The sequence below is a fragment of the Bos grunniens genome, chromosome 8 (assembly GCF_055505025.1).
Source record: "Bos grunniens cultivar Pamir isolate PY7600 chromosome 8, Bosgru_T2T1.0, whole genome shotgun sequence".
In the NCBI taxonomy this organism is placed as follows: Eukaryota; Metazoa; Chordata; class Mammalia; order Artiodactyla; family Bovidae; genus Bos; species Bos grunniens.
This window is the reverse complement of record NC_141172.1, coordinates 73073235-73092168: the sequence shown is the minus strand read 5'-3', so window position 1 is coordinate 73092168 and position 18934 is coordinate 73073235. Positions and strand designations below refer to the sequence as shown.

The following is an 18934-nucleotide window of genomic DNA, read 5'->3' as shown; positions in this document are numbered from 1 at the left end:
ACTGGGGTTACAAGAGAGAACAAGCCCAGGCAAGAAATTTATAATCTCACAGGTTCCAAAGACGAGTAAATGTTCAGCCTAACACAGATTCCAACAAAGCATTTTTTTTTCCCTTAAAAAGCTTCCAGGGGCCCTCAGGATAAAGTTTCCAGCACAGTGTACGGAACTTTTCTTTTTCTTTCTTTTCTTTTGCTTTGTTTTGGCTACACTACATGGCTTGTTGGATATTAGTTCTCTGACCAGGGATCAAACCCTGCAGTGGAAGCTTGGAGTCCTAACCAATGGACCGCTGGGGAAGTCCCTGTACGGCTTTTCAAGACCTGATCCACCCAGCTTTCCAAAAGCATCTCCTCCATCTGCAAGTAAGCTGTCTCCACATCTTATGATGTTTTTGTGTTACTGTCTTTGCTTTGTGCGATGGTTTATTTTAGGTACCAATTTGACCAGGCTAAGGGATGCCTTGAAAGGTGGTAAAATATTATTTCTGGGCATGTCTGTGAGATGTTTTTGGAAGAGACTAGTATCTGAATTAGGAGACTAAGTGAAGCAGGTGCCCTTCCCAAGGTGGGTGGCAGCCTCTAATCTGCTGAGAGCTCGAACAGAGCAAAATGAGGTGAATTCACTCTCCCTGATGAGCTGGGACCTCCATGTCCTCCTGTACCTGTTCTGGAGCTTCAGGACTTGGCCTGAATTACACCCCTGGCTCTCCTAGGCCTCCAGCTTGCAGAGGGCAGATGGTGGGACTTCTGGGCTTCCATAACCACATGAGCCAATTCCTAGAATCAGTTTCCTTTTCCATGTATCTCTATGGGCTTTCCAGGTGGCTCACTGGTAAAGAAGCCTTCTGTCGATGCAGGAGATATGGGTTCAATCCCCAGATTGGGAAGATCCCCTGGAGGAGGAGATGGCAACCTACTCCAGTATTCTTGCCTGGGAAATCCCAAGGACAGAGGAGCCTGGTGGGCTACAGTCATGGGGTCATAAAGAGTCAGACATGACTGAGCATGCACACACCTATCTCTCTACATCCTACTGGTTCAGATTCTGGAGAACCTAGCTCATACACCGTGAGTACCTTTCTCCTTTGACTCCACCTGAAGGCTCCGTATCCTTCATAAGGCAGGATAAATGTCACTGGCCTGGTGACACTCTTCCAGATCCTCCCATAGAGAGTTAGTTATTCCCTCTCTTCTGCTGGCACTTTGTCCATACCATATGAACTTAATTCATATCTGTGTTGCCGGCACAGAATAGACAATCAATGTTTGTTCAATAACATGGATGAAGTTTTGATTGGCAGGGTACTTTTGAGGGCTCAGGTGTAGCATGGGTTCATTAGTGGCAGAGAGGAGGGAATAGGAGTAGCCCAAGATGTATGCTGAACAGGAAGATGGGGGAACACTGAGGGGAACTCAATTTCCTTAATAATTTTGCTTCAGATTTGCTCTGCCTAGGGGCAGTGTTGCCTGTGGAAAAGAATGCTGTTAGAAGCAACCTTTGATTATTGGCTTTTTATGGGCATTTCTCAGGAAGCTCATTCTCCATGTGAGCCAAACCTTAAGGTAGGTAGTGATCATATTTGGGTTTTCAAATTTATGGAGTCTTTTATTTAATTTTAATACAGTAATAATACCTTACAATTATCTGGTATCTTTCATCTTTAAGCTTCAAAGTATTTTCTAAATATTAACAGGCGTGAATTGCCCCAGGGGGTTAATGTTACGGGTTCCATTTCTCTGCTGGGTGATGGTATGATGGAGAGTTAGCTAACATGGCAAGGGGATGTAGAGATGATTACTATTTTTCAAAAATATTTTTATTATAAAATATTTTGAACAGAGAAATAAGGAGAATACTACAATGAATGTCAATGTACTTACTATTTAACCATGAATTGATGGCCAACCTTACCCATTTCTACTTTCCCATGTCATATTGACGCAAACCTCAGGTACCATACATTTTCATCACAAATATTTCATCTCCAAAAGATAAAACAAACCCATAACCATGATAACAGTATTACACCATAGACAATAAACAATAATTTCCTACTACCAAGTATTTAATCCATTTTTTTAAATTTTATTTTTTATTATATTTTTGGCCTTACCACATGGCATGTGGGATCTTAGTTCCCTGACCAGGGATTGAACTCACGCCCCCTGCAGTGGAAGTGCGGACTCCTAACCTCTGGACCACCAGGGAATTCCCAATCCATTTTTAATTTTCAGTTGTTCTATAAATTTCATAAATTTTGTGACTTTGAGTTCAGATCTAAAAATGGCTCACATACTATGTTGGGTGATATGCCTCTATTTTGTTGTTAATTTATTTGCTTTTTGCCGTACCACTTGACATGTGGCATGTGGGACCTTAGTTCTCCCACCAGGGACTGAACTCATACCCACTGCCCTGGAAGCACAGAGACTTAACCACTGGAAGACCAGAGGAGTCCCTGGTATGTCTTTTACATTTCTTTTAAATGTACAGGTTCTTCTCTCTTGTAATTTATTTGGTAAAGAAATCAGACTTTGGAGCTTCCCTGGTGGCTCAATGGTGTAGAATCCACCTGCCAATGCAGGAGATATGGGTTTGATCACTGATCTGGGAAGACCCCATATGCCTCGAAGCAACTGAGCCCATAAGCCACAACTATTGAGCCCGTGCTCTGGAGCCCAGGAGCGCAACTGCTGAAGCCCCCAACCCCTAGAGCCTGTGCTCCACAACAAGAGCGCTCACTGCAGTGAGAAGTCTGTGCACTGCAACTGCAGAGTAGCCCCGCTTGCCACAACTAGAGAAAAGCCTGCACATCAAGGAAGACCCAGCACAGCCAAAAATAAATATAAAAGATAAATAGATAAGATTATAAATACGTATAAAGAAATCAGGCTTTGTCCTGTGGAATTCCCACTGTCTCTTCTCTTTTCTTCTGTCCTTCCTATAAATTGATAGTTGGACCTAGAGGCCTACATCAGAACTGGATTCGATTTGACAAGTTTAAAGGTGATGATGTTTTCACCCATCAAAAGACAGATAATGTCTGGTTGTCTTTTGTGATGTTAGCAGTTGTTGATGATTTATGTCTACAGTCATTAGTGTATTAGGGATCCCTTCATTATTTATTAATGGGAAGGTATAGGGAGGAACTTCATCCACTATTTGGTTATTCTCAGTACAGTTTGCATTGGAAAGAAAAATGCTGATTTTCTCCCTTTGTTTACTAATTTTCAAAATAATGAGTTGGTTTTTAGCATCATCCAACAGTATACAATTTGATTATTTAATATATTAATATTGAGGTGTAAGGAGCCCGTATGCAATGCAGGAGATGTGGGTTTGCTACCTGGATCAGGAAGATCCCCTGGAGAAGGAAATGGCAACTCACTCTAGTATTCTTGTCTGGGAAATCCCATGGACAGAGGAGACTGGTGGGCTACAGTCCATGGGGTCACCAAAGAGCAGACACAACTTGGTGACTAAATAACAGCAACAAACAAAATAATTGACATAAACTACATATATTAAAGTGTTTACCTTGATGGGTTTTCACAAATGTATATACCTGGGAAACTGTCAGAATTATGAAAATGAACATATTACTCATGAATCAGGCTTTTAAAGTATTTTATAAGCTGATAAATTTAAATGTTGATATTTTTGACCGTTTTCATTAATATTCTTTTTGAAGCTAAGACGGTCCCATTTTTTAACAATGGGAGCTTATTTGAAGCTCCCGTGGTCCTTTTGAAATGTCCTTATTGTCTTTGTTAATTTCTTTGCTGTCTTTTAAAAGAATATTTATATTTTTATTTATTCACTTACTTGGTTTTACCAGGTCTTAGTTTTGGCCTGTGGGATCTAGTTCCCCAACCAGGGATGGAACCCGGGCCTCCTGCATTGGGAACGCGGAGTCTCAGCCGCTGGACCACCAGGGAAGCCCCAGATAGGACATCAGACTTCTCCAAGGAGTTCGAGGTCCTTTCAGTGGGAAACCGGATGCATCATATATTAAGTGGTGGTGAAACAAAGCGGGAAAATCCAATAAAATTTGTCGTCTGGGTTCACGGTAGTCAGAAGGCAAGAGCTGTTTCACCAAGCAGCTCTGTAATTATGTCGTTTTGTCTGTGCAGCTCTTTCCACTTTGGTGTTCAAAGTAGATTTTTATAGGATTAAAATTCATCTTTGGGGCAATCTAAGAATGGAAGAAAGGGTTTACCGAGATTATTATCCCATTTTATAGCTGGGAGAACAGACCAAATTGTTGTGACTTGTCCATTAGGGGCAAATTTGAATAGAATCTAGCCTCCTAAGCCTGAAAACAGGATTCTCATTTTGCTGCCAGGACCTCCTGGCCTCACAACTTCAATCCCCCCACCTCCATCTTTTTTTTTTAATGAATAAGGGATAGGAAGTAGTGAGGAATGAGAAAGAAGAAAAATCAGAGGTTTCTTTTTTTTTTTTATCTCTCTTTTCCTTTTTCTTCCTTTTCCTCCCTCCCTCTTCCTCTCTCCCTCCCTCCCTCTCTTTCTTTCTTTCTTAGTATTCTTGCCTGGAGAATTCCACGGACAGGCTAGAGTCCATAGGGTTACAAAGAGTCAGACACAACTGAGCGACTAAGCACAGACATTCTATTCTCAGTGCCTTTGAGGGCTTTCCAGGTGGCGCACGCAGGACACTCAGGTTCAATTCTTGGGTGGAGGAGATCCCCTGGAGGATGAAATGGCAACCCACTCCAGTATTCTTGCCTGGGAAATCCAATGGACAGAGGAGCCTGGTGGACTATGGTCTGTGGGGTCGTAAAGAGTCAGACACAACTGAGCAACTGAACACACAGGTCTCTGAACGCGTTGGAAATACATGAGGAATGGGATGTAAAAGTAGAGAAAGGAATCACAGAATTCTGGGCTTTGAAGAGCCTCCTTAAACTCTGCAGCCCAACCCCCTCCACTCAGAGAGTACTGCACTTAGGCTCAATCAAGATAAATGGGCACTCTCCTTTTAGAAAGATGCAGCCAAGTGTAGTCCACTTCGAACTGCATCCATTTGGACTAACAAAAGCAAGTCCCCCAAATGGCAGCTTTAAGTTTACGAAAATGAATCCAAGTCGAAGTGCTCAGGGAGAAATAAATGACCAGGAATAAACAGCGATGTGAACTCAACGACAGCCATGTGGGAAAAAGAAGGGTCTGTGCAAATAGCGCTTTGCAGCTCCGGCTTTGATTTTGCCTAGTCCTCACTGAGGAAATGCAAAGTTAGTTCAGTTTGTACTGACTAAAGTGATTCAGTTAACTAGCTTTACAGGTTCTCTCTGCTGTGTCAGTGTAGGCCACAAAGAAACATCGAGGATTCATTTTCCGTAAAGGTCTTTAAAAATGTATAGACTTAGTGTGTGCATGTGCATGCAGTCGTGTCTGACTCTTTGCAACCCCACAGACTATAGCCCTCAAGGCTCCTCTGTTCATGGCATTTCCCAGGCAAGAATACTGGAGTGGGTTGCCATTTCCTCTGCCAGGGGATCTTCCAGACCCAAGGATCAAACCCATATCTCATGTCTCCTGCATTGGCAGGCAGGTTCTTTACCACCTGCGCCACCTGGGAAGCTATATGGTCTTTCTGGAGTGTTAGAATATATTTTACGTTGGATGAGGATGTTGCAGTGTGATCTGCCTTAAAGCAAGCTACCTGTCATATTTACAAAACGCGTTTTCCTTTCTCCACATGCTTCATTCTGCTCCTCTTGGCCCATCCCCCACACATAACAGGACACTTCCAGGGTCAGCGTCCTTCCTATGAGCTCCCATGGCTCCTCTGTGCATGCTTTCCCACTTTTTTAAAATAGGCAATGATTACTTATATATCCGATTTTCAGAATTGTATTTTGTGAACTTTTCTTATAATGCTGTGAAATTAAGGAATAATGATGATGCAACTTCTTTCTTATAAACTTAAAAATATCTATTAGACAAGTGATTAAAAGTCTTAGTGATGACTGTAAACAGAATTTCAATAGTAAATATTTGTGCCAAAACATATCTTATTTTACTTTTAATCTTTCAATAAACTTTCCTATGCCTATGCTTGGTCATCTTTTAGCATCTGTTTTTTTTTTTTACTCTATTTATTGAAGTAGAGTTGGTGTACAATATTATATAAGTTAGAGGCATACAACATAGTGGCTTACAATGTTAAAGGTTATATTCTATTTATAGTTATCATATAATATTGGCTATATTCCCTGTTTCGTATGACAAAGACTTGTAGTTTATTTTATATATAATAGCTTGTAACTCCTAATCCCCTACCTCTGCGTCCCCCTCCCCACTGGCAACCACTAGTTTGTTCTCTATGTCTGTGAATCTTCTTTTTGTTATATTCACTAGTTTGTTGTAGTTTTTAGATTCCATGTATAAGTGATATCATACAATATTTGCCTTTCTCTGTTTGACTTATTTCAGTTAGCATAATACTCTACAAGCCCATCCATGTTGCTGCAAATGGCCAAATTTCATTCCTTTTTATGGCTGAGTAATATGCCATTGTATATGAATACCTCATCTTCTTATTCCAGTCACCTGTTAATGAATATTTAGGTTTCTTTCCATATCTTGTAAATTGTTTTGGTTACCCTAAACTTCAAATTAAATCCTGTATAACCCAGAATGACTTCCCCATACCTCAGTATGTGAAATTTTCTTCCATCATTTTCCCCTCTTAATTGAAAATCTTTCCATAGGAAACACTGATAATCAATATATTTTTCTAATGTTGCAAGAGTGGCTCAGTTGCCTGCTCTTAGGTCCATTCATATATTGTTAAAAAAAAAGATCTTTCTTTTTCTTTGGTCATACATTCATAGCTAAAATGTTTCTTATGAATTGAACCTGAATTTCCCTCTTTCTCTTCCTTTCTTCCTTTTGTTTTTAAAAAATAGCCTACATTGCTTTTTCCCTAACTTTACTGAGATATAATTGGTACATAGCAGTGTATAAATTTAAGGTGTACACCTGATGATATGATACGCCTATATATTGTGAAATGATGACTGCAATAAGATTAGTTATCACCTCCATCATCTCACATAATTACTGTTTTCCCCCTGCAAATCATTGTTCTTTTTCTACAGATAGGCTCATCATCACGGATAAAGGCGAGGAAGCTGCCCTTTAAATAAACCTGCCAGATTTGAAGTGTCTGAATGAGCATCCTCTTGTGGCATCAGCGTGGCACTCTCCAGGCTCGTTCCAAAGGCAACTGTTTGTGGGTGTCAGTGTCAGAGGCGCGTTCCTTGTACATCCTCAGTGGTCATAACACTGTCATTTTAGAGCAGATTTCAGTTTTTTTTTTTTTTTTTAATTATTTATTTGGCTGTGTCAGGTCTTAGCTGTGGCTTGCAGGATCTTCTTGTGTTGCTGTGGCTCATGGACATTCTAGCTGTGGCGCGGAAGCTCAGGCGTTGTGGTGTACCGCCTTATTGGCCTTGAGGCCTGTGGGATCTTAGTTCCCCGAACAGGACTTGAGCCCGAGTCCTCTGCATTGCAGGGTGGATTCTTCACTGGACCACCAGGGGAATCCCCAGATTTCATTTTTGAAACCAGCTCCAAATCATGTGGAGTGAAGTCTGATAAAAGGAAGTAAGTGACCCAACTTGAGAATGCCATTTTAGATTCAAAAGCAAGTCTTAAATGACTCAAATCAGAGGCAATTCCCAGGGAGAAATTCCAAATACATTATCAACAAAGACAACGTCAGGGAAATAAGCCTATGGATCTCAGGGAGCAGAGTGTTAGTCACTCAGTTGTGTCTGACTCTTTGTGACCCCATGGACTGTAGCCCACCAGTCTCCTCTGTCCATGGAATTCTCCAGGCAAGAATAGAATACTGGAGTGGGTAGTCATTCGCTTCTCCAGGAAATCTTCCGAACCCAGGGATCGAACCCCGGTCTTTTGCATTGTGGGCAGATTCCTTATTATCTGTGCTATAGCGGGGGAGAGGGCTCATTTGGATTTGTAAATTCTACTGTATGGATTTGAAAATCTCTTCAGTACAGAAACAAACCTTTCAGAGCTGGATTCAAATGACAAATAAGAATGATACAGTCAGTCCTCCGAACTGTGCTTTCTTTTCTGGTCAGGCCCCAGCTCAGGCTCCCAAGTTGGTCCCCCTGCTGCCACTGATAACATCACGGGCACCTCCAGAGCCCTTCCTGCCTTTGTTCTGGGTGTCACTGATGTTAATCAAATGGGAAGGAAACACAATTCAGAGCTCACAAAGCAAAGGGGAACTGATTTTCAAGTTCATGACTTTCAAATCCAGGGCACAAAGGCAGAGGCATTTTAACCAGGTATGTGAGGCTGGAGCTACTACTCTTAAATCTGTGCTTTCCTTTTAATGGGAAGTGCTTTTTAATTCACACTTTGGGGACTTATTTTACTGCACGAAGAGTTTTGTTCCCATGCATTTTTGGTTTGATGCCTTCCTACATGGAGTGTGAAGAGAATGTGTAAATAGGCCCTTGGAAAATCAAAAGTCTCATTAACTCTGTGTCTATTTAATCCAGCAAATGTTTGTTAAAGGGGTGTGATCCAGGCAGTGTAGTAGGAGTCAGAAATGGAAGAGGAGAAAGAGGTGTCTGCCCTAAAGGAGTTTGCAATCTGCTTATGTAATCTGACAGATACATAGATAAATGCCAGAATCAGGTGCTGACAGAGGAGAGAAGAAAGGAGGTTAACCTGGGAGGATGGCAGAGGACTTCATAGATCCAATTACATTTTAGTTGGATTTTAAAGGGCAGATAAAAATCTTAGCTGAATTGGGGATTGTGAGCAGGATGGAAATCCAGATGGACAAAAGAGAATACTTTCAGACCTGGAAAACACAGAGGATCCTGGTGAAATGGTGCCTAATCCCACCTCCCTGACCATTGGTGTGAGGGAGACCGTAGCCACTGAGAGAACAGGAAAGAATGGACACCTGAACCAGTCTCTGCTCTTATTAAATGGGATTCCTCTTCCCTTCCATTTTCTCTCAGACTTAATTGATTTCAGGCAACTCCCCTGCAGACTTAAGAGAAAGTCTTAATTCACTGCTCTTCCTGAAATACACTGGTCCCTCGGTTCATGAGAGGTTGGTTCCAGGACCTCCCTCGGATACCAAAATCAGAGAATGCTCCACTCTCTTGTAGTAAAGGGTGTGGTACAGCCAACTTTCTGTATCCTCGGGTTCTGTATCCTCGGGTTCTGCATCCTTGGATTCAACCAACCAGAGATCAAAGTAAGTTTGGCTGAGACTTCTCCCAGTGAATAGGAATCTGCCTGCCAATACAGGGGACACAGGTTCGATCCCTGGGCCAGGAGGATTCCACATGCCATGGAGCAGCTAAGCCCGTGCCTACACGCTGCAATTATTGAGCCCACGCAATACAGCTATTGAAGCGCCTGTGCGCTGTAATAGAGAAGGCACCGCAGTGAGAAGCCCTCGCAAAGAGTAGCAGCCGCGCCCTGACACCCCCCCCCCCTCCCCCGCCCCGCGACTAGAGAATCTAGCTCGCAGCAACGAGGACCCAGCGCGGCCAAAAATGAATACATAACTTAAAAAAAAAAATTAGTTTGTTTGAACCTGCGTTGTGGAGCCCACAGACCTGGAGGGCCGAATGTGTAGCTACATCTTGAAAGGAAAAACTTTAAAAACCCAATGATTTAATTATTGGGATTGCTTTTTTACAGTTTATCTGAGCAAGGTGCTTATAAGGAACATGCTTTCGACCAAGGAACCTTGTTGGAGCACAGAATCACAGCAGGTAAGTGAGCACTGAAGAGGATTTCTGTCTAGGGATGTGTGTTTGGGGAGCAGGGATGAGAGGCTGCAGACCAAGGCCTGTGGAGCGATTGATGGCTCTACATCTTTCTCTTTTGTCTTTATTGAATTTGTTGTATTACTGCTTCTATTTTTTTCTGTTTTGGGGTTTGGGAGCTACAAGGCTTGTGGAATATTAACTCCCCGACTAGGGAATTGAACTCACACCCCCTGCATTGGAATGTGAAGTCTTAACCACTGTACCATCAGAGAAATCCCAACTCTACATCCCATCCTGGTTCCCCCATGGCTGCATTTCTCCCTGATTGCTTTTTGTGCCAGTCTTCCGTTTGTGTCCTCTCCCATCTTCTTCCTTTAAGTCCACCTGCTTTTTCCAGATCCAGTACCATCACACACGCACCATATGGCATGATGTTATAATTTGGCAAAAGCCAGTTAAAATGAAATTAAACTCTCCTTTACCCTGCCCCATCCCTTCCCTTTCCTTCTGTTCCTAGTTAATAGTCTTTGCGGTTCTGTGGGAGGCTCACACAGCTGGTAGCCTGTGGAAGGAGCCATAAAATGATGTAAGAAGCCACTCCAGAAATAAACACATTGATCCTGCAAAATGCCTGAGCTTAACTCTGTAAAAGAGATCCAGCAGAGACCCGAAACAGACGTGTCCATTGTGACTGTGTTGTTTGGCATTAATGTAGATCTGTTTTACCATATGTCACATATCCGGTGTCTCCAAGGCATGAAGTTTTCCAGTGAAGCACATTTTCAAAATAACTGAAGGTTATCATGTCAGGGATAAAATTAACATTTTTCTTTTATTAGAATCTTTATAAAACATGATCACTCTCTTATCTTCATTTTGTGTTAGACTGTTGGTGCAGAATAAAGTAAAGAATCCACCTGCCAGTGCAGAAGACATGGGTTCGATCCCTGGGTCGGGAAGATCTCCTGGAGGAGAAAATGGCAACCCACTCCAGTCTTCTTGACTGGAAAATTCCTTGGGCAGAGAAACCTGGTGGGCTACAGTCCATAGGGTTGTAAAGAGTCAGACATGACTGAGAAGCTGAGCACACCCACATCCTGGGTTCTGCTAAAAATATGTTGTCATATAAAATATTATAGAAAGAATATAAGAATAGCCTTTAGGTACATTTCTTTCCCCTTTATTTTAAACAAAAACAAGTTTACAGAAGAGTTGGAAATACAGAGAACTTGTTTTCCCTGAACCATCTGAGAGTACATTGCTCACGTAATGCCCCATCATTCCCCCGATACTTGTTCCAGGCTGAATCATGTCCTCCCAAAATTCATATGTTGAAATCCTAATTCCTGGGATTCATGATGGGACTGCATTTGGAAATAGGATCTTTAAGGAGGCAATTAGGTTGAAACGAGGTCCAGTGTGACTGGTGTCTTCAGAGGAGGACATTTGGACACAGACATGGTACATAGGGAAGGCGATGAGAAGACACAGGAAGAAGATGACTATGTACCAACCAGGGAAAGAGGTCTGGAGCAGATCCTTCCTTCATGGTCCTCAGAAGAAAATAACCCTGCTGACACTTTGACCTTGGACTTCCAGTCTCTTAGTACTGTGGGATTTCTTGTGTGTGTATGTGTGTTTCGTTTTAAATTAATTAATTTATTTTTGGCTGCACTGGATCTTCCTTCACTGTAAGTTAGAATAAATAAATAAAGCCCTTAAAAAAAAAGATTCCAAAAAAAAAAAAAAGATTCCAAATCAGGTCTGTTCAACTCCAAAGCCCATGTCATTTCTAATCTTCCAGGCTGTCTCACATAAAGAACACTAAACACATTTGAAATTAATCCACCAGGGTCAATGAGGTTTATCTAACTTTATTGATCATTGTCCAGCAGAGAAATATTTAGAACACCCCAAAACACAAGGACTGATATCCCTGGTGACACAGTGGATAAAAATCATCCTGCCAATGCAAGGGACACAGGTTCTATCCCTGGTCCAAGAAGATCCCACATGCCAAGGAGCATCTAGACCCATGGGCTGCAACTACTAAAGCCTGGATGCCCTATAGCCCATGCTCCGCAACAAGAGAAGCCACCAAATGAGAAGCCCCTACTTACCGCAACTAGAGAAAACCTGGGTCTCCTAGGTTGCAGGCAGCTTCTTTACCCTCTAGCCACCAGCATGCTCCCCCCAATCTGATTTTGAGTGATTAGGTGAGGAGCCTACAAGTCCAGGAAGTTAGAAAAAAAAAAAAACAAACAAACTCAGAGCATCAGAATCCAGCCCGAGGAATCCTCAGTGCCCTGTGAATTTCCTGGATGACTCTACCCAACCTCCAAGTCTGACAACTGCATTATAGGTTGTTGTTGTTCATCCGTTCAGTGACTCTTTGAGACCCCATGCACTGCAGCCCGCCAGGCTTCCCTGTCCTTCACTGTCTCCCAGAGTTTGCTCAAATTCATGGCTGTTGAGTCGGTGATGAGTTATAGGTAACCAGTCTCTGATTCACAAGGAGGAAAGTACTGCTGCTTGGCTACTTGATCCCTTAGCTGGCAATCCATTTACGTGTGGAAGTAACCAGTGAACTGATACAAAGCCTGTTTGTTTTTTTAAAGCTTTAAAGATTCTCTCTGGGTATCTCTCCACTGTCCTTTCACCCAAGTTCAGATGCAGGAAGGAAGGACTCAGTTTCCCAGGCTGCTGCAGGCTTGGGGGCTGGTCTTCCCAAGGACAGTGCAGATTTGAGGTCTTTAAACCATATACTCAGGGACAGAACTATAAATACCCAGAATGCCTCTGGCTCAGACAGTAAAGAATCCTCCTGCAATGCTGGAGACTTGGGTTCAATCCCTGGGTTGGAAAGATCCCCTGGAAGAGGGCATGGCAACCTACTCCAGTATTCTTGCCTGGAGAATCCGCATGGACAGAGGAGCCTGGTGGGCTACCGTCCATGGTGTTGCAGAGAGTCGGCTATGACTGAGTGACTAAGCACAGCATAGCATGAAATAAACAAAATCAGAAACAGAGAAAAGACTGGTGGTTGCCAAGGGGGGTGCCGTGTGGGATAAGGTGGGAGTGGGAGTTTGAGTTTAGCAAACAACAAGGTCCTTCTGTAATAGCACAGGGAACTATATTCAATATTCTGTGATTAACCATAATGGAAAAGAATATGAAAAAGAATGGATATATGTATAAAACTGAATCACTGTTGTATAGCAAAATTAACACATCATAAATCAACTCTACTTCAATAAAATAAACCAAAAAAAAAGAGTATCTGATGTCTTAAATAGATATCTAGTAATTAACAAAGAATCAAGGATTATAAGTGAGAATTTATGACTATCCAAACAAGTTTTTATACCCTTTGGCCTGTTTGAATGTCTTGGTTGTTCCCTTACCATATTCTTCCATTAGACGCTTTTTCTTTTTTAAAGATTTTTTAAAAATTATTTTTATTTATTTATCTGGCTCTGCCGGGTCCTAGTTGTGCTATGAGAGCTCTTATCTGTGGCATGTGGCATCTCGTTCCTCCACCAGGGATCAAACTGGGGCCTTCTGCATTGGGAGGGTGAAGTCTTAGCCACTGGGCCAACAGGAAGTCCCTACAAATTTTTTTGATGTGGACCATTTTTTTTTAAAGTCTTTATTGAATTTTTTACAATATTGCTTCTACTTTATTTTATTTTTGGCCACGAGGCATATGGGATCTTAGCTCCTTGACCAGGGATCAAACCTGCACCCCCTGGGTTGGAAGGCAAAGTCTCAACTACAGAACCACTAGGGAAGTCCCTAGATGAAAATGAGATGGCCCCAGGAGTTTGTCTTCAGAGGCAATGAGAAAGGAGGAAGATGTATGTGGGGGGTGTGGGGGTTGGGGGAGGTCTTGGACGAGGAGCAGCTCCATGGGGTAGAGTGGAGTAGGGGCACGAAGCAAAAATGAGTCCCTGAGTCCTTGGGACTGAGGTGGGATGGAAAAGAAGAACATGGCAGCTGGGTCTGGGAACTGGCTCTGGGAATCCCACAGGGAAAAAAGCTTTGGTGCCCTTTGACCCAGTCATCCTACTTCTAGAAAGCTCTCCTAGGAAAATAATCCAAAAGAAAAAATATCTAAACCCCTTGACTTTTCCCAGCCTCTCAGGCCTGTGGGTACAGACAGGGATCCATTCATAGCGATGTCTGTGGTCCTTGGCATCCTGGCCCACATGCAGAACTGGGTGACCTTAAGTCTTTGGCTTAGAGCCGGCGAATCAGGTCTCAGAGTCCCCTGCAAGGGGCTCGAGCATGCTAAGGACCAGATGTGCTTCTGTTCTGCTCATGCTTGTTGTGGAAGTCCTCAGCCTGCAGACCATGGGAGGGTGGCCCTTTGTTTTAGGCCCAGTGCAGCCAATTAAATAAACATTAAAAAATTAATAAGACAGTTTTCTCTTCACCTCCTCTTTTCAAAAGAAGAAAATAAACACTCATTTTCCATTTTCTTGACTCTCCATCTCTCCCCTCTAGGCCAATGCAGGCCTGCTCTGCATTGCATGTCATCTCTTACTAAGAGTTGCCTGAAAATTTCCCTGCACCTCACCCACAATCTTCCCTTAGGCTCTGAGTAACATTGTAATATTAGGTATTGGGCTTTCCAGGCAGCACTAGTGGTAAAGAATCCTGCTGCCAGTGCAGGACATGTGGGAAACACGGCTTCCATCCCTGGGTCGGGAAGATCCCCTGGAGGAAGAAATGGCAACCCACTCCAGTATTCTTGCCTTAAAAAAATCCCATGGACAGAGGAGCCTGGTGTGTTACAGTCCATGGGGTTGCAAAGAGTCTGACACGACTGAGCACACACACAATATTAGGCATAATAGTGAAAAGCTGAAAGTAATCTGAAAAAACAGTAGTAGAGGGATAATTGGATAAGTGATAGAGTGTAACCTCTTGTGAGTTATACAGAGCCAATAACAATTATGAAGACTCTGTAACAACATAAAAAATGTGCTTATGATTTAATTTTAAGTGATAAAAAGAATACCCACTACTATGATTTCAGCTCCATAAAAATGATACATGCCCATGAAATGAATAGAAAAGAAACTTGAACAAATGAAAACCAATTCAACTTGGAGTGTGAATAGGGTAGGTGCGTTTTTTTTTTTTTTTTCTGTACTCAGTGTTCCATTAATTTATCACTAATGTCATTTATTTGATAAAGAATAACCGTTGTGGGGACTTCCCTGGTGGTCCAGTGGTTAAGACTCTGTGCTTGAAATGCAGAGGACATGGGTTCAGTCCCTGGTTGGAACTAAGATCCCATATGCCTCAAGGTGCAGCCTAAAAAGATAAGTTATTAGAAAAAATGAATACAATGCTGGATCCCACTTTGAGATATGCTTTGTACATACCTCAATTTTCATATAAGCTTCAGAAGAGTAGCTCAACTTTACCAATCTCCTCCCTGGGGGCATTTCCTGCTTGAAATTCTAGAAGCTGTCTGAAAAGCTTTCTTATCTATACTGGCAAGGTGTAATCCCGTGATTTCAGGAGGAACAATAATAACATTTCAAGAGGAAACACTAGAGACCAATCAGAACATGAACATTCTGATAGTTGCCTCCCTCACAATCCTCTGGGTCTTCTGGGACTTCCCTGATGGTCCAGTGGTTAAGAATCCACCTTCCAATGCAAGGGATTCTTTGTGACCCATGGACTGTAGCCTACCAGGCTCCTCTGTCCATGGAATTCTCCAGGCAAGAATACTGGAGCAGGTTGCCATTTCCTCTTCTAGGGAGGAACTTCCTCCTCCCTTCCCAAACCAGGGATTGGATCCAGGGATTGAACCCAGGTTTCTCGCATTGCAGGCAGACCCTTTACCAACTGAGCCACCAGGGAAATAGCCATTGCAGGGGACCCTGGTTCAATTTCTGAGCAACTAAGCCCACAAGCAACAAAGATGTCACATGACACAAGAAAGACCAGACACAGTCAAATAAATAAATATTAAAAAAAGGTCCTCTGACTGCAACTGGAGGGGGTCTAATAGAGAAGAGCAATCTGGCTGGTTGTCAAGAAATTAGAGCTCTTCTGTGGGTGCTCACAGCTATTTGTAGTGTGTCGTGCTCCAATCTGTCAGGTACAAAAACTACTGACCCACAAGGCTGGTTATCAAGGCCTTACCCCATGAAGAATTGACTCTGCTTCCCCTTTGGTTGGCCTTCATTTGGGTTTTTTTGCCTACCTGCCCCTGTGGATTCATGATTCATTGTAACCTTTCTCCCAGCTAGGTACATTGCTCTCAGGGATGAAGCTGATGGTCTTGTCCCTCTATTTTGACACAACAAGACCTGAATAGCAGGATGGGGAGCCAAGCTGGCTTGGATCCTGAGAACACTGAATTCCGTCCACCTGGAGCCTAACTCCTAAATTGAGGCCCCTGACTCGAGGAAGTCCTATAGATATAAATATATATGTTACTCATTCTGTGTCTGACTCTTTGCAACCCCTGGTCTGTAGCCCGCTAGGCTCCTCTCACCATGGGATTCTCCAGGCAAGAATACTGGGGTGGGTTGCCATGCCCTCCTCCAGGGGATCTTCCAGACCCAGGGATCAAACCTGAGTCTCTTATGTCTCCTGCATTGGCAGGTGGATTCTTTACCACTAGTGCCACCTGGAAACCTGGCCTCCTCCTTGGGCTTGATTACTACAAGCCCAAGTTTTGCTACAGAAGCTCGCAGAACTCGGGAAACCCTTTGACTCCTGAGCTCACTGGTTTATTATGAAAGAGCATCACACAGGAACAGCCCAGGGCAAGGTATGTGAGAAGGGATGTGAACTTCCATGCTCTTTCTGAGGCCATTCTTCCCACAATGCCAGATGTTCACCAGCCTGGATGCTCTTTGAACCCTGTTCTTTTGTTTTTTTGTTTGTTTGTTTGTTTGTTTTTGAGGATTCATTATATAGACATGATTGATTACATCAGCGGTCATTGGTAACTGACTCAACCTCCAGTCCCTCTTTCCTCCTTGGAAATCAGAGGGTGGGACCAAAGGTTCCAACCCTCTAATCCTCTAATCATGTGGCTGGCTCCCCTGTCGACCAGTCCCCACCCTTAGGTTAGGTTACATGTGTATGTTCTGTCACTTAAGTAGGAAGCCAAGGCTCTCTAAAAGCCACCTCATTAATATAATGAAAGAAACTTTTAGGGCTTGCATTACTAGGAGCTTGGTGCTAGAAATGGGTCAAAGGTCAAATATATATATTGCTTGTTATAACCACGATATCACTGACTTGTGGATAATGATGGTCCTCTCTGCTTTTGCCTCAGGAAATAGAGAATATCATACCCGCTCTGTGAGTCTTACAGAAATTCTAGAGCCTCCAACAGGTTCATGGCGGTGAAGTTAGTTAAACAGTTTCAAAGAAAGAACAAGTCCTGCTACTTTATGGAGGAGCTGCTGAAGAACTTTGGCCACTGTGCTCTCAAGCAGAATGACTTCTCCAGAGACTCACTGAGAGGACCTGCCAGCAGGTGCATGAACCCTTGTTGAGGGCACTGGCTTTACCATGAGAGGACTTGACTCAAGACCAGTTCTGCCACATTCCAGGTGAGTGACTTGGGCCTCACATTTCCTCATCTGTAGAATGGGAATAACAACAACACCTCCTAAAAAGGTTTGTTGTGAGGATCAAATCAGGTGTGTGAAAATGTTAAAAAAAAAAAAAGAAAAAAGAGACAGTTGCCCGAATTATTAGTGCTGTGTAACTAATGATTTTATGAATTACAATGGAGCATGGGTTAGGGTTAAAAGAACACAGAAGGGCTTCCCTGGTGGTTCAGTGGTAAAGAATCTGCCTGCCAATGCAGGCGACACGGGTTCCATCCCTGACTTGGGAAGATCCCACGTGCCTGGGGGCAACTCAACCCCTGCACCACAACTATTGAGCCTGTGCTTTAGAGCTCAGGAGATGCAGCTACTGAGCCCATATGTCCTAGAGCCCCCTGCTCTGCAACAAGAGGAGCCATTGAAATGGAAGCCCTGTGCCCCGCAACTAGAGAAAAGCCCGTGCAGGAATAAAGACCCAGCACAACCAAAAATAAATAAACAGATAAATTTTTAAAAATCTATCTTAAAGAACAAAACATGGAAGACTGGCCGTACTGGACAGGCCAGTCCCATTTGCTAAGTGCTGGGGTCGGGGAAGATGGCAGAGAGAGGGCTGAAGTTAAGGGTTCACATCAAAGGATCCTCTGTGGATGAGCAACTGACATTAGAGGGCTCTTCTGGCTCCCTGTAGAGGGGTGGTGGTAGGGGTAACAATAGGGACATTCAGTCCTTCGTCTGTGTCCCAGATCCCAAACTGGACCGTGGGGAGGAGCCTTTGCTGGCAAACAGGCTGGCATCCATTCCGGGAAAGAAGCTGGCTTCATATGCAGCTTGTCCATCAACCACAATCTTTTCAGCGCTAGGATCTCCGTACGTCTTGGGAGAAGGCACTGCTTCCCAGGTCTTTACACCCTGGAGATGGCATCACACTTGGTGGCAGGTGGGCTCCGTCACTCAGATCACCTGCTTAGAGAAATCGGGGAGAAGAGGGCACTGTGGTCCTCTGCCCGCTGGGAACAAGTCCCAGCCAGGCGAAAGGAGGGGAGATGGAGTTTGGCAGCAGCCTGGCTTGGAGGTCTGCCTGGGAGACTCGGAACAAGGAGGTTTGGGTCTGCCCGGTAGTAATCTCCGCGACAGTGTCTCTGCCCCGTTTCAACAACTCTGGACTTCCTGAGCGCCTTGCGGCTGTGGGAGCTTGTTTTCTCGTCTTAACAAAGGGATTGTTACAGTCACCTGAAAAGTATAGTCACGAACTTGCTAACTATTCAATAAATAGTAGCTGTCACCGCCGCGTTCGCAGTCAGCAGCTCTGCGCATCATCCGAGGATGGCTGATTCAGCCCTGCGCGACCCCGCGCCCACCTTAACCCTGGACCTTGACGCTCCAGGTTCTTTCTCTACCTGGTCTGGGAGGGAACTGCAATCTTTCTGCTGCCGGAGCAACCGGGAGCCGGTGTGCATAACCCTGAGGAGAACAGCAGAACGTTCCCGCCTCCTTCTTCCCCTCGCTCCCGGTGCTCCAGGTTGGTCCACCAAACAACTGGATT

At 43.6% G+C, this 18934-nt stretch overlaps 1 long non-coding RNA gene across 3 annotated transcripts; it reads left to right on the top strand.

The window, feature by feature from the left end:
- On the top strand, positions 1-17535 carry LOC147367411 (uncharacterized). 3 transcript variants are annotated; one of them, XR_015170068.1, is made up of 5 exons: positions 4-362; positions 1440-1562; positions 7127-7260; positions 9726-9799; positions 17109-17535. It is a non-coding gene; the product is annotated as an uncharacterized LOC147367411 (long non-coding RNA). The 3 variants fall into 3 exon arrangements; XR_015170069.1 differs by lacking the exon at positions 17109-17535 and adding an exon at positions 10682-10816; XR_015170070.1 differs by lacking the exon at positions 1440-1562 and having other exon boundaries at positions 1-362.
- The last annotated feature ends 1399 nt before the right edge of the window (positions 17536-18934 follow it).